Genomic DNA, 27,067 nt, shown 5'->3' on the forward strand with positions numbered 1-27,067 from the left:
TCTACAGCTTTGCTGTATCATTACACAGTCAATTTGGTTCTTTGTCATAACATAAGGTGACCTCCACCTGCATAAATGACCAGGATGGGGGGTGAAGACGGTGTTTGTAATGACCAGATGATTAGAGCAGCAGAATTCAACTAAGCACACTCCTCTCTCATTTTGTGAACTCAGACCATTGTTTCCCATTACTTCTTTATGAGATCTTACAGCTCCAACTTTTGCATTCACGGCCCCAAAAACAAGGTTTTAGCTTTACTTGGTGTTTTAGTGAGTGTCTCGTCAAATTGTTCATAAAACTCTTCAATTGTGTGGTCATCAGCTTCTGTTATAGAGGCACAAACTGTATGATTGATGTATTGACTGGCTTCGCTTGAAGGCAAATTGTAACAATTCTGTCATTGTCTGGATTATATCCAACCACACATTTTTGATGTCTCCTTGGATAAGATAAATGTGACCCCATTTTCTCTCCTTTTCTTGGATTCTGAATAGTATGCTGTGTACCCATCCATTATCCTCAAATGCCCATACCGTTCCAATACAGCTCTGATATTCCACATATTTATATCTTACATCTTTACAATTCTTTGATCACAATGGTAGGCTTCTCTTCATACGTACTCCTCACTTCCATGTTTCTATTCTGGTGATTCATTTCTGAAGGTTTGGGTCATTCTTTTCCTTGGTGCAAGCATCAGGCACTATACTTCCTGAAGAATTTGGTACAGCACCATGATAACCATAGTCTGTACTCTTAATGCCTGGAGCCTCCTCCCCAATAGAATTTGTTGTGCCTTCTCACCTGGAGGGTCTCACCATCCAGCACCACACATGGACTGATTTGCCTTTGTTCTGCCATAATAGTTTTTCTGGGAGAAAGTACAGAGGGTAGTTTCCTGTTGCCTTTCCTCTGATTTGTGGCTGCTGTTGGCTAAATCATGATGTAACTCTTTCACTTTTCAATGGCATTTCCTTCATCGAAGGTCTCACTACCCTCCTCAGGTGCTCATCTGTCAGAAGGCATTGGCACTTCCTGAGGTTTGCAAAGTTACTTAACTACCATTCAGCATCAGGTGTTGTCCAGTTGCAGGTGGTGTCATCTATTGGCATTATGTTAGAAGGCTACAAAGCCTGAACTGAACTGTGACAGTGGTGATAGACAATATTAGTAAGATGGGCTGCACTCAAGGCTTGGGAAGCAGAGTGTCATAGGGGCTCAGCATGTCGAGCGGGTGGTTGCCCCCATTTGCCCAGTGGGGGGTTCACACATCATGTCACCAAGTTCTTGGGATTCCCTGTTGTATGAAACAATCATGATCAAGGGGCTCAGGACCGCTGGTGGGGCAGAGCAAATAACCTGTCCGTCACTCCTGCACTTCCTGGCTGAGGCAACCAAAAGCAGTTGGAGCTCTGACCCTCTGGGCAGGGCAGAGCAAACAACCAGTCTTTAGCCCCTGGGGTGGGGAGAACAAACAATCAGTTTGTAGCTCCTGGGCACAGCAAAGCAAACACTCAGTCTATATCAGGAGTCCCCGGTAGCCATGCCTAGTGGCAAGTGTAGGGCCCTGAAAACCGGTAGACTCCCTATTAAGGGTTCCAGCATCGGCTCCTAACACATTCCCAGGATCACTTCCTACCATAAAGCCCATCTCTGGCATCTCCTCGACTGCAGCAGCTCAGAGTCCCCATCAGCCTCTGCGGTCAGCTGGTCGGCTGCAGCGTCATCCAGGTTCAAGATCCCAACAGCCTGGAGAGTCGACAATTCCTCTGCAGGACCCTGCAGCCAGAGACAACTCCTTGCTGATAGTGAGGGAGCACAATGTAGAGGGGGACACGTGACCGCCCTACACGTGGCCTCTACCTTCCACCCCACCTCCCTGGCCAGGGCAGCCAATCCCACTGGTTTCTGGGGGACTGGGGCCACAGGCGCAGGGAGCATATGCCCCTGGGCTGGGCCCAGTCCTGGCCCAGGGAGATTCAGAGCACCAGTGTCCTCCCGGAGCTCCCACAGCCTCGTGGATGCCTCAGGAGGGGGAAGGGGGGCACAGGCAATGCCCCTACCTTCAGCTGAGCAGAGCGTCTCTGCACCCGGTGCCTTCCCCCGCAATCCCCACTCTGCGCCCAGCCCAGGGCCACCACGCTTTCCCTGCCAGAGTTACCTAGGGTGGGGTGGGGAAGGGTTCTGTCCTTCTCCCACTGCCCCTCCCTTTGGCAGGTTTCTGGCTGGTTTGGCTGCTTTCCTCAGCAGCCAGGCCCAGGAGGGGAGTGGAAGGGGCGGGATGGAGTTACTTCTCACACTGGCTGAGGGTGGCCACTCAGGGTCGCTGCCTCCGTGCAGCACGGCAGCTGTCTGTGAGAGAGTCCAGCTGACGAGGCAGTGGCAGCCCAACCCCACCGCTCCCCGCCTATGCCCAGATGGAGCGGAGCCCCCCGATTCTCCGCACATTTCCTGATGCAGAGCAAGGACTTGTCTTGAACCCAGATCTCCCATGTGAGTGCCCTCGCCACTGGACTATTAGCTAGTCCATGGCAAGTTTCTCAATCTTTCCTGTTAGACCTATTCCTGACTAACACAGCCATAATTACCATTTCAGCACATGTATGACAATGAACACCATGACAACACTAGCCATTCAGCTTGCTGTTCACTGTCAATTTGTCCATTCAATTATTGTCCTCCACAATGTTAAAAAAAAACCTGGGTAAGCCCTGTCATGGGGACCACCCACTGCTGGCTGCCTCCTGGTGGCATTAGCTCCACTCTGGTCAGATGCCCCCTTCCATTAGTTGTTCACACCATATCCCCTCTTGTTCTCCTGGACACACAGTGCTCTTTCTTCATGACTTAGTTACTCCTTCTTCATGGCTTAACCCTCTGGCCAGGTCACTATGTGTTTTCCCCTTCTGGAGGTATCAAAGTCCGATAGGACAAACCACCCCAGGCAGTCTCCAAATCCACTGCACTGACTGCACCACTTCCCCAGTGACTGGTAGGGGAAACCAGGCCTGCTCTTTGCTCTAACTTCCATCTCAGGGATCCTCTAATCAGTGGCCAAGGTCTGCACCATCTTAAAACTTGCTGACGAGCCTTTTCCAATTCTGCCTCTCTCAGGCTTTCACTCGACCACCCTTCTGGGTAAGCCCTACCTTCAGGGTCTGGATCCCCAGAGTTTCTACTCTGCCCCTGGGTTTCCTCCTTTCCCTCTCTAATGCCCAGAGGATGACTGCAGACTTCCTCACACAGCCCTTTCCTTCTGTCATCTTCCTGGCTTTATACTAGCCCCTCCTGTTCTTTCTCAGCTGGGCTCCATCATCAGTCAGGGGTTACTTATGCCACCTAATTCCCCTCAGGTGTGACCTATTCATTAACTGGTCCCATCTCAGCCTCATTAATCCTTTCTATGCTAATGTGGAGTGAACACCCCATCACAGCCACTATTCACAAAATTGAAACCAGACCATGTGTTACATCCTGGCTGATTAGCTGATGTAGCTTAATGTGAAAAAGCAGGCAAAAAGCTGAGGAATTCTATTTTGAAGCAATGCACACACATCTGTCAAGATCTGTTTATTTCAACACTCCGGTAAACCACATCTGGACATTGTAGTTTGTTCCTCAATTTGCACTTACATTATTTGTTTTTGTTAACTAGATGATTTCAATGCAAGACTCTTTTGTTGTCGAATTTTGGAAGCTATTAACATTGAGACAGGACAATAGATAGTCAAAAATGCCTAATAATTAGGATTCACTAATTGATTTTTAAATATTTGGCATTCTCCTGTCTATAAAAGTGTACAACTAACTCCTGTTATGAAACTATCCAGTATTCATATAGGATTTTCTGAAGCACTGAACAAACATTAGCTTATGAATTCACAAGACCCAAATAGATAATAATTCTCATCTTCCTCATCCCATTTTTAGATGGATTAACTCAGGCAGAAAAGTTGCATGACTTGCCCAAGGCCACATGATAAATAAGTGACAGAGATGGGCATAAGAAACATACTGTATGATCTTAGCTTACGTTCCCATGCTCTGTCTCTTGGACCCTCTGTTAATAGCTGTTTTTAGGGCCTTCATCGGGCCACTAAGGACTGAAATAAGGGTTTTATGCAGCTAAGCGATTGGGGGGGGGGGGCATGGCCTTGGCCAGAAGAGGCAGGACCTTGCCGAAAGAGGCATGGAAGGGGGCTAGCCTTCCCAAGGGGAAGCTTCACCAGCCACCCTGGACCTAATAAAAAGGTTGCCTGAGTTCAGTTACAGAAGACACTCCCAGGGAGAAAGGGGTTCACAAAGACAGGAGCCATCCCAGAAAGAAAGTGCTCCTAGGGAAGGGACAGGAGCAGTCTAGGAGAACATACTGGGTGTAGGACCTGCCAGGGAGCTACTAGGGACTTACTCAGTGAAGAGCAATGCACTGTTGGGGGAAGAATTGCAAGTAGCAGAACACCAAGCAGAGGCCTAAGCTCCAGCCAAGGAATTCAGCTGTAGAGCGTTCCATGGCCAAAGGGGCAAGACATAAAACAGATTAACCCAGAGGCGGAGGGTTTTCCAGTGGAGCAGCTCTGACTGAAGGTCTCACTTATGTTTTGTGGTGTTCTTTTCTGTTAAATAAATGAGGCATACACCTCTCCAAGGAGAGAGTGCTCTTTAACACTTGAAGGCCTGCTTGGGCTTGCTTATATTCCAGGTGCAGGAAAATGAATGGAGGCAGGGCTCACCTGCAGCACCCCATCTGACTGGCAGGGGCACAACCTGCACTATAAAAATATGCAACCCTGAGAGCGTGTGTGTTAGCATATACCCCTGGCCCGGATGGAGTCTCTGTTTTCAACAGGCCTCTGTACGAGCATAGAACCCTCAATTCACATATCTAATTACAGGGCTGTGGCCATAGTTAATTTCTTTCTCCTACTGCTTGTGTGGGGCCTTTCGCATAGTAAAAGGGAAGAGAAAAACATATGTCAAAACAGGAAATGAAAAGACACAACAATTGACAAAAAGACTTGGAGCCAAAAGTACTGCCTGAAATGACATTTAATTCACGTTTTTAAAAATTGACTGGAGGTAACACTTTTAACAGGGCCTCAGTGTCTTAGGCTCCTAAGTCCCATTTTCAAAAGTGACTTAGGCACTTGGGCACATATTTTTAAAAGTATTTAGATACAGATAGGTGCCTAATGAGATTTGCAATCTATATCTTTAGGCACCCAAATACCTTTAAAACTGTGGCCCTTATGGGCCTACAACTCCTTGAAAATCAATGGGATTTGGTTTTATGAGCATCTAAGTCACTTTTGAAAATGGAACCAGGCTTTTAAGATATTTAGGCACTTCTGAAAAAGTCATAAAGATTTCAAGTTAGTGGTGGCCCTTTACAAGAGACTTAACTGCAAAAAGATTACTTCAGTAAGAACTTAACTCTACCGTGTCGCAATGCCATGCAATAACTGTACAGTTATGATTGGGACCATGAACAAAAAAATGCCAGAGTTGAAGAAATCTGATTTTTAAAGAGATTAATTTCTCATGCCTTCCCTCTCATGGTGTTACTACAGGTCAGAGGTAGATTTGCTTTGGTGCTTTAATTGTGCATTTACATACTGTAGCATATTTGGATTTCTCTTAAATTTAACCTTAATTTTGAATTCTTGGGTTTACAGTTCTTAGTTTGGGAACAGTTGCTACATCTCTATGATATTTTTAACCCTTGAATTACTGATATGTACTCTCAACTTTAATTTCAGTTTAATGTAGGAATTTTTTAAACTATTACAAGTTTCATACATGAACATTAAATGAGAAATATCAAAGAGAATGCTAGCATGTGATATTTATAACAAATTGAAGATGGAGTATCAGCCTTAAATTATTTGTGTGTATTTTAATTTTTAAGGACAAATTCACCTGTAGGCACTGACATTCTGGAGCAGCACAAGCATCTGGAGCCTACTGGCCAGTTACATGAGGATTACAGCTACTTTGTGTCACTGGAGCAGTGCAAAACAGCCAGTATATATGGGTGAATCTGGCCTTTGTTTTGTTTACATGAAGTCACACTACTCTTAACAGTAATAGTTGGGGCCAATCTGTGATTTCTGAGGGTCAACTAATCTACCAGTGAACACTTCCAACTTGCATACTGCCCACCTACATTCCTGACTCATTTCAATTAATAAAAATTTAGCACATAAATCAGCTAAGAAAATTTTATGACTGGTTGAGTTAGTTCTGATGTCACAATGGCCCCTCTTAAGAGTGATCTGAGTTGTTATTGACTTGGCTCTATTTGTTGGTCTTCAATCATGACAAAGATACAAGAACTGTACTTACTATTTTTTTAATGTAGCCTATGCACTAGATTTCTATAAGTTTTAAATATATGGAAAGTTTGAAGAGTTTTTATTATTCTGTTATTAACTGCACCCAGACAAAAAATGATCTTACCTAGGATTCTATACTTCTTAAAGGATCCATTGTAAAATCAATGTTAACTCAAACAGAATGACTTGTAAATTCTTAGAAAATTAATTTTCAACTCAAAGATTAAGGTGTATAAGATTGGCAAAGAAACATTACATTCTTCATATATGTATCAAAGAAGTTAAATCGCTGTTTTACATGCAAGACTCAATTTAACCTTAACTTTGGAGCCACAACCAGTTCCTCCATAATATAAATTCCTTAAGACCCAGCATTTCAAGATACTGATGCTAAGCCCCTCTCGTTAAAGTTAGTGAAAATTGATCAGCATCTTGAAATAGGTGTTCTTCATCTTGCAGGAAAGGGCCAATCACTGTTTGCACCGCTAATATATGTACCATTCAATACCAATGGATTATTCAAAATTATAGCCATATTACAATACATAGATAGACATACTTCAGGCCAGGTTTTCAATATTTTCAGTCTGGACACTAAATTTTCATACGCAAATACTCTCCAAAAGTGCACACCAAATAGGAAGCTGGGTTTCTAACTACCTGCTTTGCCCTCACAAAATGTCCATCTACATGTGGTAACCGCATAACCCAGATTAGGACCAATTGTGATCATTTTGCTCTTTGGTTAATGTACCCAATTTGTGTTGTAACGTTCACTCTCTAGCTGCTTACAAAGCAAAATTATCAGAATAAAGAAGCTAGAGAATCTTAACGGGCTGTAGCGGGGCGGTCACCCCGCTCTGGCTCTGAAGGGATTAAAACAGCCCTGGGAAAGGGCTGCCCTGGGGAGCCAATAGGGTAGGCTGATTGGGAAGGCAGCCACAGCTGGGGCCATGCCCAATTAAGATACAGCTGACCCTATAAAAGGGCTGTAAGCCAGGAGCTAGGGCAGTCTCTCTAGTAGTGGGGAGAGAGAAGGACCTAGCTGCCTGGGAGCAGGGTAGCAGAGATGGAGCAGTGCTGGGGAAAGGTGGGAGGAGCTGGGGAGCTCCAGCCTGGCAACTCCCAGGCTGCAGGCCTTGTGCAAGGCCTAAAGAAGGTACTGGGGCTGCAGAGGTAGCTGGTCCAAACCCCCTTGCCAATGATGAGTGGCCATGAGAAACTGCAGTTTGCCCCAGTGAGCGGGGGCTAGATAATGACTGGCAGTAGCCACTGAGACAAAGTGAGTGAGAGGGTTGGGGGTTCCCCTGGGAGGGGAGACCCAAAGCGTGGCAGGGTACTGCTGGGGCAGAACCCCGAGGTAAAACGGCAGGTGAGCCACCAGCCAGCAGAGGGCACTCCGAGCTGGAATCGAGCTAATTCCCAGGACAACCAGCAGGAGGCACTGTGCTGGTGAGTCTCACTTTGCTACATGGGCAAAGAATGAGATGGGGGGAAAAGGGAAGGTTTTAATTTTTAGGATGAAATTCTGGCCTCACTGAAATCATTGGCAAAATTCCCACTGACTTTGAAGCCTGGATTTCACCTTAATTTTTCAAAAATTTCTTGGGTCAATGGCACTTAGATGCATTTCCACAACTGTACTTATTATAAAGCAGTTTTTTGGGTTTTTTTTTACCAAGAGTGATTTAGATTACCATCTTTGACAGGAAGTATTTATGTTTCTCTCTGCCTCCCCCATCTGAGGGGCAGGATTTTTTCTCTGTCTCTCCCTGGAGGGCTACTGTATGCATTCTCCGACAGCTGTCATCACCCTTCTTATGCAGTATATCTTTCTTCTCAAGTAGCTGATATATGAATAGCCCCTACATGGACATTTTTGAAGCTATGGTATTTGTTATTCTTTTTAAGGGTAATGGGAATGGTGATAAATTATTTTATTCTCGGTATCCTAAGAGAGCATTTTAAAATAATTCAGAGCTTCAGGCAGAACAAGGATGAATATCTATAATAGCTCTTGATTTAAGTCTCTACTAGATCATTCATTCTGGATTGTTTTTAAGTTGTAGTGTAACAAACAGTGATAAAAAAGAATTGTCTGATTTGATTGAGCCAAACTAAGCAATGGTAATATTTAAAATAAACTGCTAAAGTAACTACTTCTATCAACCAGAAGACAGAAATAGGTGGGATGCAAAATTACATTTAGAGCTAAAACTTTAAAACGTTTTGGACCAAATCCTGCCACCTTTAGTGACACTGAGTAGTAATTTACAATACAAGTGGACCACTGAGTCAACAATAGGGCTCTACAAAGGCACAAGCACTCACCTACATAGGGTGACCAGATGCCCCAATTTCATAGGGACAATCCCAATTTTTGGGTCTTTTTCTTACATAGGCTGCTATTACCCCCCATCCCATCCCGTTTTTTCACACTTGCTGTCTGGTCACCCTACACCTACACACTATGGCCTGGTCTACACTGCGGGGGGGGGGGGAAATCGAAAATCGATCTAAGATACGCAACTTCAGCTACAAGAATAATATAGCTGAAGTCGACGTATCTTAGATCGACTTAGAATCACTTACTTTGCGTCCTCGCGGTGCGGGATTGACGGCTGCCGCTCCCCCGTCGACTCCGCTTCCACCTCTCGCCGCGGTGGAGTTCCAGAGTCGACGGCAGAGCGCTCGGGGATCGATTTATCATGTCTACACTAGATGCGATAAATCGATCCCCAATAGATCGATCGCTACCTGCCGATCCGGTGGGTAATGTAGACGTACCCTATCAGTTACAGAACTGGAGCCTTAAGTGGGACTTATTTGTGCATGGCCTTGTGCTAGCCCTCTGCACAGCATGTTTTTCACTCTTGGTCTATGTCTACATTATGACCTGGGGCGTGTGATTTGCCCTGCTCACGTACACACACTCACACTAGCTCTCATTGAGCTAGCATGAGTATGAACGACAGTGTAGCTGCAGTTGTGGCAGCGAAGGCACTAGCACAAATAGGCCTGAAATCAGTAGATATGAACTCAGCACAGCTCAGCCATGCCTCCATACTACCCTGCTATGTATACTCATGCTTACTCAATGAGAGCTAGCAAAAGTCGGTGTACATGAGTGAGGGAATCACACCCCTAGCTCCTAAGGTAGACGTAGCCTAAGTGAGGACTGATTAACACATCGGATTCAAGTACTCCCATTGATTCCTATATCTTTCAGCAAAGGAATAGGGCTCCTTGGGGAGAGTGACGTGTGTGTGTGAGAGCAGGAGCGTGTATGATACAGAGATTATTTAATAACTGTAGTGGTATTACTGCCCCATTGTAATAAACCACTTAACCTCTTTATAAAAAGATGAGTTACCAAATAATTAGATCATTAGCACCAAACAACAAGGCCACCCTTCAGTTCAAGTCTCCGTATTCGTAACATTTAAGTGACTGATGTTTAGTGTGTTACCTGCTTGTTGAAGAAAAGGCATATGATTGGGCTGCAAACAAGACTGGTCTTACCAAAATGCATTGGCACTTTGCAGCTAGAGGTGAAATGTTATGTGCTGGATCAATGACAACAGCAAAGCTAGAGTATGGCAACCAGCAGATCAGAAAAGCCATCACCATAGCAAGTACCATCACCCACAGCTTGGAACTCTCTCAACTTCTGGATACCCAATGTAAGATTCCTTAAATTGACCTAATTTTCAGGATGTATTGAGCTCCCATCCTCTGAAAACACTGCTCTATAACCAAAATGCTTCTGAAATAAATGTAGTCAAACTTTACTAATTATGGGTTACTGAGAACGAAAATGATGCACAACATTGTTGATTGGCTCTAGTTTTCAAGATATGCTATTGGGTCAGTATATACGACCCTTGACTTGGGATTGGCGGAGGATAAGTGAGTTATAAAGGGAAGGGATCTCAATTTAAACCAGAAATGACTAAAATACATCTTTGACTTGATCTATGAATAAATCTATGACTGGATATGGACAGTACTTGCTTTTTAGGCAAAACAATGAATGATGCAATCTGAAGCTGGTATTGCATCATACATGATATGAATTGCACCATGTTATTCCTAGAAGTCATGGATGATGCAATCATAATGAAACTTACATCACTCTGCTGAACAAATTGCCCTATATCAGCTCTAGAAATCATACAGTGTCGTGCTCTCTTCTTTGTCAGTGTTTGATTTTGCAAAGGGACACATTTCTGTTTAGCCAAAGGGAGCAGAGATGCCTCGTACTTGTGTGAACAGTGCAGATAACTTCTGCTATGTTTGTGGTGAAGTGACTTTTGCATCACAAAAGTGCAGTATAACCACTATGGTTAAGAAAGCCTATCACCTTTATTTTGGCTGCAAAATTGGAGATCAGGACAAGAGGTGGGCCCCACACATATGCTGCAACACTTGTGCAACAAATCTTTGCCAGTGGTTGAACAGGAAAAGGAAATCTATGCCTTTTGCAGTGCCAATGATTTGGAGAGAGCCAAAAGATCATACCAGCAATTGTTACTTCTGCATGGTGCCTCCAGTTGGGAAAGGTGTCAAAGAAGAAATAGTGGACTGTGCATTATCCAAACATTCCATCGGCTATACGCCCAGTACCCCACGGAGAAGGACTGCCGGTTCCTGATGCATCAGAATCATTCTCACTTGAGTCAGACGAGGAAGAGGATGAAACTTCTGGTCCTGAACCATCAATGTCACAGGACCCACATTTTCTCCCATCCTCCTCCTCTGAACCACACCTCATAACACAAGGTGAACTGAATGACCTTGTCAGGGATTTGGAACTACCCAAGAATAAGGCAGAGCTGTTGGGCTCCAGACTGCAGCAGTGGAATCTCCTGGCAGGTGATGTTAGGGTTTCCATGTTCAGTGACCGTCAAAAGGATCTTGTCCCATTCTTCTTCATGGAAGATGATCTTGTAGCCTGCAACAACATCGATGGTGTGATGGCAGCCCTCAACATCGTTCACGATCCAGATGAGTGGAGACTGTTCATTGATTCATCGAAGACGAGTCTTAAAGCTGTTTTACTGCATAATGGCAATGTTTTGCCATCAATTCCAGTTGGTCATGCAGTCCATATGAAGGAAACCTATGACAACATGAAACAACTTTTGAGGTGCATAAACTATGACCAACATCAGCGGCAGCTTTGTGGCGATTTGAAGGTTGTTGCTCTCTTGCTTGGTCTGCAGACTGGATACACAAAGTACTGCTGTTTTCTCTGCGAATGGGATAGTCGTGCAAGAGATTCCCACTACATCAAGAAAGATTGGCCACTCGGACAGTCATTGGAGCCTGGGAGGGAAAGTGTTCAGCATCCACCACTTGTTGAATCAAGGAAGATTTTGTTACCACCCTTACACATCAAGCTGGGTCTGATGAAGAATTTTGTCAAGGCCACTGACAAAACACAAGCAGCTTTCAAGTACCTCTGTGGAAAATTTCCAAGGTTAATTGAAGCTAAGATAAAGGAAGGTGTCTTTGTTGGTCCTCAGATTCGTGAACTTCTTCAAGATGATGCATTTGACCATGCACTCCGAGGCAAGGAAAAGATGGCCTGGAAAGCCTTCCAGTTAGTGGCAATAAATTTTCTCGGAAACAACAAGACAGACAACTACAGGTTGTTGGTGGAAAACCTCCTCAAGGCATACAAAAGCCTTGGTTGCAACATGTCACTAAAGATACATTTTTTGCACTCTCATCTAGATTTTTTTCCACCGAACTGCGGAGCAGTGAGCGACGAGCACGGTGAGCGATTTCACCAGGACATTGCAACAATGGAGAAACGCTATCAGAGCAAATGGAGCCCATCAATGCTTGCAGACTATTGCTGGACAGTGACAAGAGATGCTCCATTTAATGAATACAAGAGACAAGCCAAGAAGCACTGAGTAGACGCTGAATAGGACTAAACTGTGTACATAATAGTTTTTTGCCTTTTGTTTCATAATAAATTTTATTTATATAACCCTTTTGCTGATTTTTAAATTGTTACATAAACAGGACAGGTGAAATATCATGTAAAGCAACCATAAACACATGAAAAGACCTAGTTTTAATCATAAATTGTAAACCTCTATCTACACAAAATGCATAGACATAAAATGTAAAAACAAATATTTTAGAAACAGTAGCCAATCAGTTGTTTTAATTGTCATATTTGAATTCAGCACATCAAAATACATAATAAATAGCACATTATCTCTGAAGCAGACGACTTCTCAAAAATTGTAGACCAGTGAAATTAGTCCCTTATAAGGTGTCTCAAGTTGGGCACCCCCAAAATTGAGACATCTAAAAACACTAGTTACATTTCAAAATCTTGACCTACATATGTACTATAAATAACCTTAAAAGTTCTTCTAGTTTCATTGCAGGGTATTAAGTAGGGAGCAATATCAGAGGGGCAGGAATCCCTGTGAATTAGTTAGTGAGGGGGACAGCCTAACAAACTAAATAGGATTAATTTATCATTAATGGGGAGGACAAAATTCTCAGAAGGAGTGCTACTCATATCTTTCCTGCTGAGGCTGGTGACCTCATTTATTTATTATTTCTAATATGCCTGACTACTAACAGCAATATTATTTGTGTATTACAGTAGCAACTAGTGCCCCATCTAATATCAGGGTCCCGCTGCATTAGACACTTCAGTGTTACTGCAGCCTGTTCCTTCTCTGAAGAGTTTACAGTCTGAATAGACAAGAAAAATAAAGCATGGAAGAAACAAAGCGTTCTTATCCCCACTTTACAAATGAGGAACTGAAGCACAGACAGATTAAGGAACAAGGGCAGCATGACACAGGAAATGCACAGCAGCACCAAGAACTGAATGCAGATCGCAATGCAAATCCTTAACCACAAGACCTTCCTTCCTCTCTTGAATACCCTGGTTCTGATCTTAGAAGTGCTCTACATCTAGCCCTGTATAAACAAAATGTAAATGCCAAGAGTAGAATGCTGGCTCCCTTGAAATCAATAGGAGTTTTTTTCCATTCACTTCAGTGGGACCAGGATTTCACCCAAGAATTTTTATTCCCTTAAGTTTCAGGCACAATGCCATTTTTGCCGTTTTAAACAGCTTTCCTATATTTTAAGCAGTGTGTTATTGTAGTTGGAAATTGTAGGAAATACTTTCACAAATAAGCAATGAATTTTGAAAATGCATTATTTTATGTGTAGCGTGAGTGTTATGTGATCTTGGCAGCTTCAGTACATTTGCTTTTCTTTTTTGGCAACAGAAATGCTGCTGGCGTACTGCAGATGGCATCGTCTGCTGACTATAAGAGTTATTCATCGGAAGTGCCATAAACAAAGCTTGTGAGTCTCAGCCAACCTTTCGAAGTTGGTAGAATATTTTTATTTTAGTTACAGCTCCATCTCTTTTCTGCTTCATTCAGTTTTGAAGTTGTGTTTCTGTTCAGCTTAAAATAAGTGCTTAACTATAGTACTGACCTCACACTTGCATGTCTGAATTTCTCTTCGTGTAAATACTTTGTTACAATGTTGATGTTCCTACTTGTTTGTCAAAAAAACCAACCAAACAAAAAAACCCCACATATTTAAATTTTTTATTCCAGTACTGAAGCTTCCTATTACTATTTTGACAATTTGTTGATGGCTATTTTAAATATTTTTTTTCTTTAATGGAAACGTGAAAAGTTTTTCTTTTCTTTTTTTAAATTGGGTTTGTGCCCTTTTTTGCTTCTTTATTATGTATAAGGAGGACCTTTTTATTTTAAGTTTTTTTTCTGCTTGTTTTTAACCTAAAAATCTCACCAATGTCAACCCCGATGTTCCCTAATTTTGCTGAAGAGGAGCATTAGAGTGTGTGTATTATGAGGTTTTACACCTTAATTGAAGGTACAGGGGGGTTGACTCTTTAACAAATGGCAATATTTTTCCAAAGTGATTGTTTTTAGTGCCTATTTAACTCCAAACAAAATCAAAGTGTTTTAAAAAGTCTACACTACGGCATTAGAGCCACATATGCCGCATTAGGTCAAATTTATAATGTGCGTGGCTACACTACCGAGCCCTTTCTGCTGACCTAAAGGACTTGTAAAATTGATGCCTGTACTCCACCTCTGCGAGAGGAGTAGTGTCAACCTTCCAGGGTCGAATTAAGGGTAGTGTAGACACAATGCGTAGCTAGTGGGGTGCAGAGGAAGCGGCCGCTCCCCCCTGAGCACATTTGCAAAAGCTGCGCCTTTCCACACAGCCAGCACTGGGCTCCAGACTCGAAATCTGGAGCCAGGTTTTGCATGCTGCCGCTGGCTGGCTCTGGGCTCCCCACTGCCTTCCCCCATCCCCAGCCCTGCTAGCTCGCTCCGGGGCTGCAGGCAGCTGCCTGGCTCTCCGGAGATGAGGAGTAGGAGGCTCCCTAAGCCGGGGTGGCCTCTGCTGGGAGGGGAAGGGGCAGCAGCGCAGCCCCCCCAGCGTGGCGAGGGGGGCTGAGGTCAGACTGGGGCCGGTTAGTGGGAGGCCGGGGTAGGGTGAGGGGCGCTGTGCTCAGCGACCCCGGGTTGGTGCGTTCCTCCTGGCTGGCCTGGCAGCGCGTCGGGTCCCTGCCGTGGCCAGGGGCCAGTGCCAGGCCTCTCTGCTGGTGCTCGCTGACTGCTCCGGCAGCCCCGGTAGGAGACTCAGTTTCTTTCCCATTGCCTTGGCCTTTCCTCGCCCGCTGGGGGCGGCGGTGGCACCCATAGCGAATGGTGGCCTCAGAGCAGGGCCCTGGTGAATGGAGGCAAAAAGGGGCTCTGAGGGGGAAATGCCTGTGGACGCTGCTCAGCACTTTGCTGCGCTCATGACACTGGCAGGGAAGCTTCAGGGAGCCCCAGTGATGTAATACACCTCCGTGATGCTGACCCTTCACATATCCGCGTGTGTGTGAGTGTGATAGTGAGTTGTCCCCAGATTCACTCTAACTGCATGAGTGCTGCAGCTCTCGGGGAGCGGGGTAAGGTGAAGGTCACTAAATCAGTACAGATTTTGTTTTCTTGCTGTATGGATATTTGAGTCTATAACATTATAGGTCCCTTTGAGATAGATGCTGTAGAGCTGAGGTAGCTTAAATTCATGAGACTGTTGAAGACAATAGACAGGTCCTCAGAAGCTCTAAATTCAGTTTCTTCTCCCTGTAGCTCCACAATTTCCAAGTTCTCTCCCTTCTATCTAGCTGAAGTACTCCATATAGCTCCCGTTACATTAATTACAAGGTGCTCAGAACCCCTGATATTTTCACAAACCCCCCTGGCCAATAAGGCAGGAAAATGCTATTCCCGTTTTACCAGTTGAGGAACTGAGGTACAGAGATGAAGTGCAGTGCCCAAGGTCACACACCGTCTGTAGCAGACATGGAACTGAAGCAAGATCTCCAGACTACCAGTCCATAACCTTAATCACAATATCATCCTTCCTGCCATTCATATAAACTGTCACTTCCATCTTTCTGAGGGTAAGATGATCACTAGCTGCATAGCCCTGCGCCTCTGAAATCCCTACACTGAGGGCAGACCCATATAAATCTCTTGTTTAGGGACAGGCTAATTTTCTCCCTACACCAGTTGGGGTCTACCCACACCATCATATTACAATTAAAATAACCCCAAAAGAAAGGAAAACTTAGCCTTCTTAAAATAGCATTAAAAAAAAAATCTAAACCTAGAGATACAAAGATTTAGCATTAGGGCTCTTTGTTCCATCCTTCAGTCACCTGTTGAGCCTTAGTATTATGCCATATGTGATCACATGCTATTCTGAGACCGTTACAATATCTCTGTACAACGGGGTGAGCTGAGGTTGAAGTGGCAGCTGGGTAGCTTTGAGTTTCCTTGCTTTTGTTAATTTCACATGTAAATTGTAACATTCATTTAAGACTTATTCTTTGCTTTTAAAAAAAATAAATCAAGAAATGACACTACAGCTAAAGTTCCCCCATCCTTGATTCTTTCCCCCCCCCCCTTCTCCCAAATTTGATGACTTTGAAGAATCAGGCCTGCTGTGGACTGTGGTGTTTGTGCAGCATTAGATCATGTTATTATTCGATATAATCCAGCACAAATCCTCTTAGTGATACTGGCACTATAAGGGGTGTTATAATTGCTCAGAGCTTAAAAACAATTTTGTAGCCTTTTCTCCCCTTGTGCACCAGTTCCAATTAGGCCAAGGGAACTTTATGAACGCACAGAGGTTCTATTTAGGACCCAGCCCAATCCTGACAACATGCTGTCATCCCCACAAAGAAGCTGGGAAAATGTCCAACTTAGACATGACAAAGCAGAGTGAGTGTAACTAAAGAACACGTTATTCTTAAAGTCTACTACAGCCCTCCTAAGACGACTGTCTGTGCTTGATGCTAGGGACAGTCTTGTCCTCTTCTCCTGATGTCAGTGTAGATGCAGGCAGTGCAAACTGTACTACAGTCATATATCAGAGGGATAGCCGTGTTAGTCTGAATCTGTAAAAAGCAACAGAGGGTCCTGTGGCACCTTTAAGACTAACAGAAGTATTGGGAGCATAAGCTTTCATGGGTAAGAACCTCACTTCTTCAGATGTGTACAGTCATATAGTATCTCAAATGCAAAGCTGCGTTTCTCTGATCTGAGGTTTGAAGAACAATGTGGAACTAGCTATTTTACAGGATGTCTAGATTTCATTCCTGCAGTAACAGAACTGGTGGTAGGAAAGCAGGAAGAGGTTTGGTTTTTTGGGGGGGGGAGGTGTACACAGCTTAAATTGGTTAAAAACCCTAACTTTCAGTACTCAGTGTTTCAAAAATGTTAGACTTCCAACCTGTGTCATAGAGATGTCTTTTGTTTAAAAAAAACCCCATGAATAAAGCTACTTTAAGGGAAAATACTGCTTTGTCCAACCCTGAAGAGCTATGAGATGTTTGCTCACCAATTCTCATAAAACTTGTATTTGTCATTCCTTTTTGTTGACTTTAGTATTACGATCTATTATAAATAAAGTGCATTTCATTGATATTTAAAAGTAAATTAGTAACTGGAAAAAATGTCACAGGTTTAAAAAAATACTGGCCAATTATAAACTACTGTATTCTGTCATTTATTTTCTAGAATCTAAAGTATATCTAAGTATAATCTAAAGTTCTCCTGCAAAATGCCAGCTGTGCAAACCCTTCCGTTGCTGGATCATTCTTGTGTTTTTATTTTAAGTACAAATAAATATGTATAATGAATTTAAAAGTATGTAATTAGTAATTTGATATGTCAGGTGGCTCCTTTTTTTAATGTGTTCGCTCCCCCTGATGTTAGAACCTGGCTACGCCACTGCCTGGATCTGATTGCTGTGTGGGGAGAAGAGTCTGTGCAGGCAGAGCTCCAAACCAGCAGAAGAAAGACTGACGTCTATATCAAAATCACACAGGAGCATGGGGGACAAAGGCTACACTAGGGACACACAGCAGTCCCGTGTGAAAATAAAGAAGCTCAGGCAATCATACCGGAAGACAAGGGAGGTGAAGAGTCGCTCTGGTTCTGAGCCACAGACATGCCGCTTCTATGAGCGGCTGCATGCAATTCTAGGTGGGGATCCCACCAGTACCCCAAAACTCCCCGTGAATACCGCAAAGGGGTCCCAGGCGGCCCTAGGCAACAACAAGGAGGACATTGTTAATGAGGAAAAGGAGGAGGAGGAGAATGTGCAGCAGGCAAGCGAAGGATCCATTCTCCCCGACAGCCAGGACCTTTTCTAACTCTGGAGCCTATCCCCTCCCAGGACCAACTGTTGAGGGACTGTGATGGTGGGGAAGACACCTCTGGTGAGTGCACACTTCTATTCACACTACTGGGGTTAAATGCAACTGTGGTTAATGTTTAATCTGAGGTAAACAATTGGATACAGTGATGGCCCATCCAGCTATGCAAAGGGTGCTCCCCAGAAAAGCCTATTTATGTACCAAGAGTTTCCCCACCAAAAAACGTCCCCCGGTGTGCCCTGACACTGCCTACCCTTTCTTGTGTGCTCACCATGCCTGCCTGCAAACTGAAATATGCTGCCCAGCGCTCTGCCATGTGTTGTACCTTACTGGTAGGTGCTTCTTTTAAAAGACAAATGTGGCAGTGTACCTCAGGAAATGTATTTACTGCTATGAAGTATTTCATTCATTGCAATAGTTAACCTTCTGTTTCCAACAATATATGTTTTTCCTTGCAGCTGCAACCTTGTCGGTGGGTACTTCCTCCACATCAGCACAAAGGCTGTCCCAGATTAGAAGGCAAAAAAAGCAGAGAAAGGAAGACATCTTTTGTGATTTGATACACTCCTCCGAGACTGACAGGGCCCAGCTGAATGCATGGAGGCTTACACAGTCGGGGAGTATGCACACTGCAAGAGGGCAGGAAAGCATGCAGGGAACAAGAGGGCAACATGCAAGAGGAGATGTTGCAGATTATAGGGGAGCAAACAGACCTGTTGAGGCTTCTGAGGTGCAGGAAAGGCAGCTAGACCTTAGAGTCCCATTGCACCCAATGCTGAACCAGCTGCTCTCCTCACCAAGTTCCATATCCTCCTCTCCCAGCCATCCCAGAATGCGGGTGGGGTGGGGGGAGAAGAGGAAACTCCATTATCCCTTGAACTCAACTCCAGGGGATGGTTCATGGAGCAGAAGGCTCTCATTCCCACACCTCTGATTGCTAGACAGTGAAAGTGGGGCAACGAGTGAGTGCCAGAGCAGTGCAGCATGTAAAGTAGGGTTACCATACGTCCGGATTTTCCCGGACATGTCCGGCTTTTTGGGCTCCAAATCCCCGTCCGGGGGGAAAGCCCAAAAAGCCGGACATGTCCGGGAAAATCGGGACATGCCGGCCGGCGGTGCGGGTGCTCGGGGATCGGGCCGGGGGCTCGGGCCGGGCCCGCGGTGCGGTGCCTGGCCGGGGGCTCCGGGGCTGGGCGCTCGGGGGCTCCGGCGGGGCCGGATCGGGTCGGCCGGGCCGGGGCCTCCGGCGGGGCCGGTCGGGCTGGGTCGGCTGGGCCGGGGCCTCCGGCGGGGCCGGTCGGGCTGGGTCGGCCGGGCCGGGGCCTCCGGCGGGGCCGGGCCGGGGCCGGGCCTCCGGCCGGGCCGGGGACTCCGGCGGGGCGGGGCCGGGCCGGGGCCTCCGGCGGGGCCGGGCCGGGTCGGGCCGGGTCGGCCGGGCCGGGGCCTCCGGCGGGGCCGGGCCGGGCCGGGTCGGCCGGGCCGGGGCCTCCGGCGGGGCCGGGCCGGGCCGGGCCGGGTCGGCCGGGCCGGGGCCTCCGGCGGGGCCGGGCCGGGTCGGGCCGGGTCGGCCGGGCCGGGGCCTCCGGCGGGGCCGGGCCGGGTCGGGCCGGGTCGGCCGGGCCGGGGCCTCCGGCGGGGCCGGGCCGGGTCGGGCCGGGTCGGCCGGGGCCTCCGGCGGGGCCGGGCCGGGTCGGCCGGGCCGGGGCCTCCGGCGGGGCCGGGCCGGGTCGGCCGGGCCGGGGCCTCCGGCGGGGCCGGGCCGGGTCGGGCTGGGTCGGCCGGGCCGGGGCCGGGCCGGGGCCTCCGGCGGAGCCGGGCCGGGTCGGGTCGGCCGGGCCGGGGCCGGGCCGGGGCCTCCGGCGGAGCCGGGCCGGGTCGGGTCGGGCCGGGGCCTCCGGCGGGGCCGGGGCCTCCGGCGGGGCCGGTCGGGTCGGGCCGGGGCCTCCGGCGGGGCCGGTCGGGTCGGCCGGGCCGGGACCGGTCGGGTCGGCGGGGCCGGGGGCTCCGGTGGGGGGATCGGGGGCGCCAGCCGGGCCGGGGACTCGGGGGCCGGGCCGGCGGTGCCAGGCCGGGCCGGGGGTGGTGGGCCGGGGCCGGCACCCCAGGGCCGGGGACAGCCTGGACCGCGCCTCCTCCCCCCCACACTCCCCCTTACCTGCTTCAGGCTTCCCGCGACTCAAATGTTCACGGGAAGCAGGGGAGGGGGTGGAGACTTTGGGGAGGGGGCGGAGTTGGGGCGGGGCTGGGGGCGGGCCCCCGTGGAGTGTCCTCCTTTGGGAGGCACAAAATATGGTAACCCTATGTAAAGTGCCTCCTTACCTCCCCTCTGCCTTCCACACACTGCGGGAGGTGAACTCTGCGGATGAACCTCTGAACTCTGGGGCTGCACTGACCAAGGAGAGCAACTCTGAGTGGGGTACAGAGAAGGGATGGGTACATTAAAGGGACTTTTGGGTTGCTGGACTTGAGACCATGAGGGGAAAAGGACACTGCCCAACTTACTTGGGGGTGAGTCTTTTGCTCATGGTTTGTGTTTATGAACCCTAGTTGCGGTGTTTTCCCAAATTAATGCGGAGTTAATTCCCTCCATTTATTAAAAGATTTTGCTACACTCAGACTCTGTGCTTGCGAGAGGTGAAGTATTGCCTCTTAGAGGTGCCCAAGGGGTGGTGTGTAATTGTCCCAGGTCACTGAGTGGGGGCTTGAGCTGGTTTTGTGGTGTATTGTTGAAACCCTTAGATACTGAACCTGGCCCTTGGTGCTGTTGGCGCCACCTAGCAGAAGGGTTACATAAGCTACATGTCCTTGCCTCTTCCCTGCTATGTTATCAGGCCCTTAGATCTGGGTTATCTTTGCTATTCATTGCTGTCTTTGTTAGCATAATAAAAATGCATGAATTGAGGACAAGGGGCTCTTTATTCACTGTGCACGCTGTGGTTGGTGGGGGTTTAGTTTACAGAACAGTACATGCAAAAAATAGGGCAGGTTGGTAAGGAACACCACACAGCTGTCACATCAGTGTTGGATCATTCATGAAACTTGTTTTCAAAGCCTCTCGGAGATGCAGTGCTTTTCTTATTGCCCTTTTGTCTGGATGCTCAAAATGGGCTGCGAGGAAATCTGCCCCAACCCCCCACTACACCAGAAACTTTCCCCCTACTTTCACAGATATTATGGAGCACACAGCAAGCAGCAACAACAATGGGACTATTGCTTTTGCTGAGGTCTAACCTATTGAGTAAACTGTGTCAGCGCCCCTTTAAATGTCCAAAGGCACGTTCCACCGCCATTCTGCACTTGCTCAGCCTATGGTTGAACTGCTCCTTACTACTGTCCAAGCTGCCTGTGTACAGCTTCATGAGCCACGAGAACAAGGGGTAGGCTGGGTCTCCAAGGATAACTATTGGCATTTCAACATCACCAACGGTAATTTTCCGGTCTGGGAAGAAAGTTCCTTCTTGCAGATTTCTGAACAGACCAGAGTTCCTAAACATGCGAGCGTCAGGTATCCTTTCCCGACCATCCCACGTTGATGTTGGTGAAACAGCCCTTGTGATCCACCAGTGCTTGCAGCACCCTTGAGAAGTACCCCTTGCAGTTTATGTACTCTTTAGCAAGGTGGTCTGTTGCCAAGATAGGGATGTGTGTTCCGTCTATCACCCCACCACAGTTAGGGAACCTGAACGTAGCAAAGCCATCCACTGTGTCCTGCACATTTCCCAGAGTCACTACCCTTCTTAGCAGAAGTGAATTGATTGCCCTGGTCTCTTGGATCACAGCAGACCCCACGGTAGATTTACCCACTCCAAACTGATTCCCAACTGGCCAGTAGCAATCTGGCGTTGCAAGCTTCCACAGGGCTATTGCCACTCACTTTTCAACTGTCAGAGCAGATCTCATTTTGGTATTTATGCACTTCAGGGCTGGGGAAAGCAATTCACAAAGTCCATGAAAGTGGCCTTACACATTCAAAAGTTATGCAACCACTGCTCCTCATCCCATACCTGCATCACGATGCGGTCCCACCAGTCTGTGCTCGTTTCCTGGGCCCAGGAGCGATGTTCTACCATGTCAACAAGCCTGGCTGCCACCGCCAGCATGTGCAAATTGCTCCATTCCATGGCTTCCAGCACAGCTATTTGTATGGCATCACATTCTTCTGCCTGGTGGCTCCTGGCTAGGCTCTGTAAATACCGCAGGACAATGCACGAGGTGTTTGCAATGCTCACAACAACAGTGTACAGCTGAGCGGGGTCATGCTTGCCATGCTATGGCATCTGCAAGAGTAACCCAGGCTTAGGCGCAAAAATGATTGTTTGCCGTTGCTTTCAGGGAGGGAGGGGGCAAGTGCATCATGGGAGGCTGACAATATGTACCCAAAACAACTTGTGGAAATGTTTTTGTCCCATCAGGCATTGGGATCCTAACCCAGAGTTCCAGTCGGCAGCAGGAACTGTGGGATAGCTGCCCACAGTGCATCTCTCCCTAAGTCGATGCTAGCCATGGTAGTGAGGATGCGCTCCGCCGACGGACTGTGCATAGTGGGGACATGCAGCATTGACTACGTAAAATCAGAGGCTAAATGTCGACTTAAATAAATTTGACCTAATTTCGTAGTGTAGACATGCCCTAAGATTCCCTTCCCCTCTGGGTTTGCTCAGCTTTTGGTCTCTGGGATGTTATTATGCCGTAATTTCACTTCTTAGCTGCCATAAAGTATTCCTTGATGCACAAGATCTCAATTTCTAAAGTAAAACAAAAATCTGATTTTTTGGTGTGGTCTTAACAAGACCATTTCAGGTCCAGTTTGCACATCACTAAAAAAGCACCAAGGTCACTTTCAAATATTCTTTTTCTATTAGTGAAGCTACACAGCGGATGCAGATTAGGTGATTTAAGTCCAGGGTCACCCACTTCCATAGCAATACTTGTGTTGAGGAACCCAGGGCTTCTGTGAGAGGGACATGCCACAAGCATCCCCTTAGACTGTATTAACTTTTCACAAGCTGAAATATTATAAAATGGCCTGTTCTCATGAGATTTGCAGCCTGTTTTCCCGATCAAAGAGATTCAGATAAGCTAGAAATAAAGTGAAATATGGAAAGTTGTACAACAAAATAAATAGAGCTGGTCAAAAATGCAGAATATATTCTGCAAAAAAATAAAATAAAATAAAAAAATCTAATCAAACATAATACGCATGCATTTTTTTCCTGAAAACCTTTCATCAAAATTTAAAAAAAAAGCACAAAAAAACGTAATCTAAATTTTGAAAATATTTCACCAGACCTAAAAATAATCAAATCATTTCAATACGTCAAAAAAAAGGCATGTTTACACTGTATGTTAAGAATGCCTGTACAGAAAGAGCAAGGTACTGAACAGGTACTATAAACAGTCAGCAAAAGCATAAATTGAAACCTACCTTATGTATCAAGTATCGGAGGGGTAGCTGTGTTAGTCTGGATCTGTAAAAAGCAACAGAGAGTCCTGTGGCACCTTTAAGACTAACAGATGTATTGGAGCATAAGCTTTCGTGGGTGAATACCCATGTGTCTGACGAAGTGGGTATTCACCCACGAAAGCTTATGCTCCAATACATCTGTTAGTCTTAAAGGTGCCACAGGAGACTCTGTTGCTTTCTACCTTATGTAATGAACTGAAGGCACTGTCCTAAGAAAATCCAGTGATTAGTATAGGAAGAATGAGGCAGGCTATGAAATAGGCAATCTAGTATCTACAGTTGCTCCAGGATCTTTCTTCCCAACTTCTAATGGGGCAGGAGATTTGGACTCCTTCAGGAATACAAGAGCTCCAGCCAAAGAGTGGTGACACTGGCCAGATGAGACAGAGGAAAACAAGTAGCTGGTAACCTCTCTTTAGACTCCGCTTAAGATCTCCAGTAAGTTACCATACCATATTGTATCTTTCATAGGCTAAGACAGGGACCACACTTGACAAATTACAAGAAATAATATGAGCAACCATCAGATCAAAATGTTTAAAGGTTAATTCATACACCCGCCTGCAAGTTTCATAGCAAGGCATTATTGAACGATTGAAAGTATCTGGGGTAAAGTCCTTGCCCCACTGAAGTCAATGGCAAAACTCCCATTAACTTCAATGAGGCCAGGATTTCATCCCTGGTGTATACTAATCTCTATCAATCACCAGAATTTAGCCATTTTTTCCAAACAGAAAAATCTCATAAGTGTGGGGAAAAAAGCCCATAAGAAATTATTAATCAAAATATGAGATTGAGACATTTTAAGAACATAAGAACGGCCATACTGGATCAGACCAATAGTCTATTTAGCTCAGTATCCTGTCTTCTGATGATGGCCAATGCCAGAGGCTTTAGAGGGAATGAACAAAATGGCAATTATTGAATGGTCCATCCCCAGTGTCCAGTCTGAGTTTGACAGTCAAAGGCTTAGGGACACCCAAAGTATGGGGTTGTATCCCTGATCATCTTGGTTAATAGCCATTGATGGACCTATCCTCCATGAACTTATCTAAATCTTTTTTGAACCCCATTATAGTTTGGGCCTTGAAAACATCCCCTGGTAACAAGTCCCATAGATTGACTGCTTTGTGTGAAGTGCTTAATTTTTGTTATTGTTTTAAAGCTGCTGCCTATTAATTTCATTGGGTGACCCGTGGTCCAGATTGATACTGTTGTTCTGACTAAGTGTTATCTTGATTTGTAGTTAAACAAGTGGCTAAAATATAATCTTCTTTAACAAACATCAGACATTCAGGTCTCCTGATCAAATATGGCACTTTTCATTTGACTTTCTGGTTCTCTGTGGGTTATTGTTGTTGGTTTAGGGGTTTTGGTTGGTTGGTCTTTTCTTCCCTTTAGTGGAAAGGATAGATTTGTAGTAAAATTAATATTTTTTTGCTATTCTTACTATTGTTTTAAGGGGCTATTATCCCTCCCGCTAAGTTTACCCACTATATTTAAAGGGGATATTTTGAAGCATGAATACATTAGATTTGTATTTAGTTTTATTTACTTATTTTAAAAAAAAATAATATTATTAGTATTGACAATACTGGTTACCTTCTTTCACAGGCAATAAGAGAGGGTGCCTGATATCCAAGATGGGAATACATCAGCCCACATCACTACAGGTGTCCGTGGAGTTCCTCACCAAGTAATTTGTTTCTCAGCATGAGAAAAGCTGGCAGAATCTGTCCTTTGCGAATGGTTAATAGATTCAAAGTAGGAGTCACAATTCAAGATGGAAAGCAAAGATTAAGCAGTGTTATAACAAACCTACTTAGCCCTATGGCATTCCATTCATTTACCTGTCTCGCTGTTTAGAAAGTTACATTGAGTTGTGAATTTTTTTTTTTTTTTTTTTTTAAAGTTAACAGAAAATGAGCCCTGTAAAAATATTGCTAGGTTAATTCTTCTTTTGGACTTTTTAACAACCCAACATGAACAGTTGTCTTTTCCTAACCTAACACATACAAAATTTCATGTATTAGAACTGAGGAGGATACATGTGTCACTTGGCTGTTGCTTACCAAAGTAGTTGACGACAGCAAATCCTTTGAAACTGCAGAACTTTCGTCCCAAGTAGAAATATCCACGGTAGTTTCTAACTATAACTATAGTGGTGCCACACAGAAATATCATGAGATCTAAAAAGGAAAGATTAAGAATGAATATGTTGATAGGGTTTTTTAAGGTAACTAATCACTAACAAATTATTAAATATTGAAAACAGCGTCAAGGAATATCAAGAATGCCAAAATGCTATCTAGGGAAAATGATGAGTCTCATTGTGATGCTCTCAGCTAGGTCATCTACAATAGTAGTATTATTCTGCATCTGCCCATAATGAAGAACTGGAGATTTTATTAGAACTATTCACACAATAGATGGTTCATGTTCTATATGAACAAGGCCTTTGTACTTACATGATCACATACCGTGAAGCTTCCCGGGGGACCTAGGGTTGCGTGGCACCTCACTACCACCTGTCCTTAGCATGAAGGAGCCTCGGCTGTGCCTGCCGGGGGTCAGCTCCCCAACTCTACATGCCATAGGTAACACAAGCACACCCCTCTAGGCCTACGCAGGCCCTGCTCTCTCTCTCTCTCTCTCTCTCTCTCTCTAGCAGGGGTTCTCAAACTGGGGGTCGCGATCCCTCAGGGGGCCGCAAGGTTATTACATGGGGGGTCGGGAGGTGTCGGCCTCCATTCCAAACCCTGCTTTGCCTTCAGCATTTATAATGTTGTTAAATATATTAAGTGTGTTTCATTTATAAGGGGGGTCACACACACACACACAGAGGCTTGGTATATGAAAGGGGTCACCAGTACAAAAGTTTGAGAGCCACTGCTCTACAGGTTAGCGATAGGCAAACTCCAGCCCTCTGACTGTCCCTTGGAGTGACCACCCCCTGTTCCACTGGACACCAGCAGCATACACAGATTTGTTGTTTCCAAAGAAGCAGTACATCCCAGTTCTCTCTCAGATCATTACTCAGATATGTTTATAGGAAAACAAGTAAAAAAGTTTATATAACAAAGTATAGAGATTATTAAAGTGATAGCCAGTAGAAGTATTGGAAACAAATGATTGCACATAAAATAAAATCATAAGATGCATTCTAGAACCTAGAATTACTTAACTAGTTACTTTCATGTTTTATAGAGCAATGCTCACCCAAAGTCCTCCCAGCGTTTTACAGCCAGGCTTGGCTGTAATCTTCCATTCATGAGACAAGTCACTCTGTCAACTTGCCCTTCAGTGAAAGATCCAGGGTGTCTGTCTGCACCCCTAGATATAGAAGAACAATCCATTATTCTTATTGATAAACAGGAAGCTCCCTGGCTGGTTGTTTTTTCCTTTATACTTCTTACTTACAGATTTTGTTGTCTGTTAACCAGCAACTGGCTCACTATGCAAATAGGTATACACTGGAAGGCGCACAATGAACAGACAGAGAGATAAGCATCTGTAAC

General features: G+C 45.7%; 1 pseudogene; it reads right to left on the reverse strand.

The window, feature by feature from the left end:
• Positions 1-227: 227 nt before the first annotated feature.
• LOC128843725 (pinopsin-like) lies at positions 228-25,928 on the reverse strand (annotated as a pseudogene).
• Positions 25,929-27,067: the final 1,139 nt, after the last annotated feature.

Source organism: Malaclemys terrapin, chromosome 1, assembly GCF_027887155.1.
Source record: "Malaclemys terrapin pileata isolate rMalTer1 chromosome 1, rMalTer1.hap1, whole genome shotgun sequence".
NCBI classification, from domain to species: domain Eukaryota; kingdom Metazoa; phylum Chordata; order Testudines; family Emydidae; genus Malaclemys; species Malaclemys terrapin.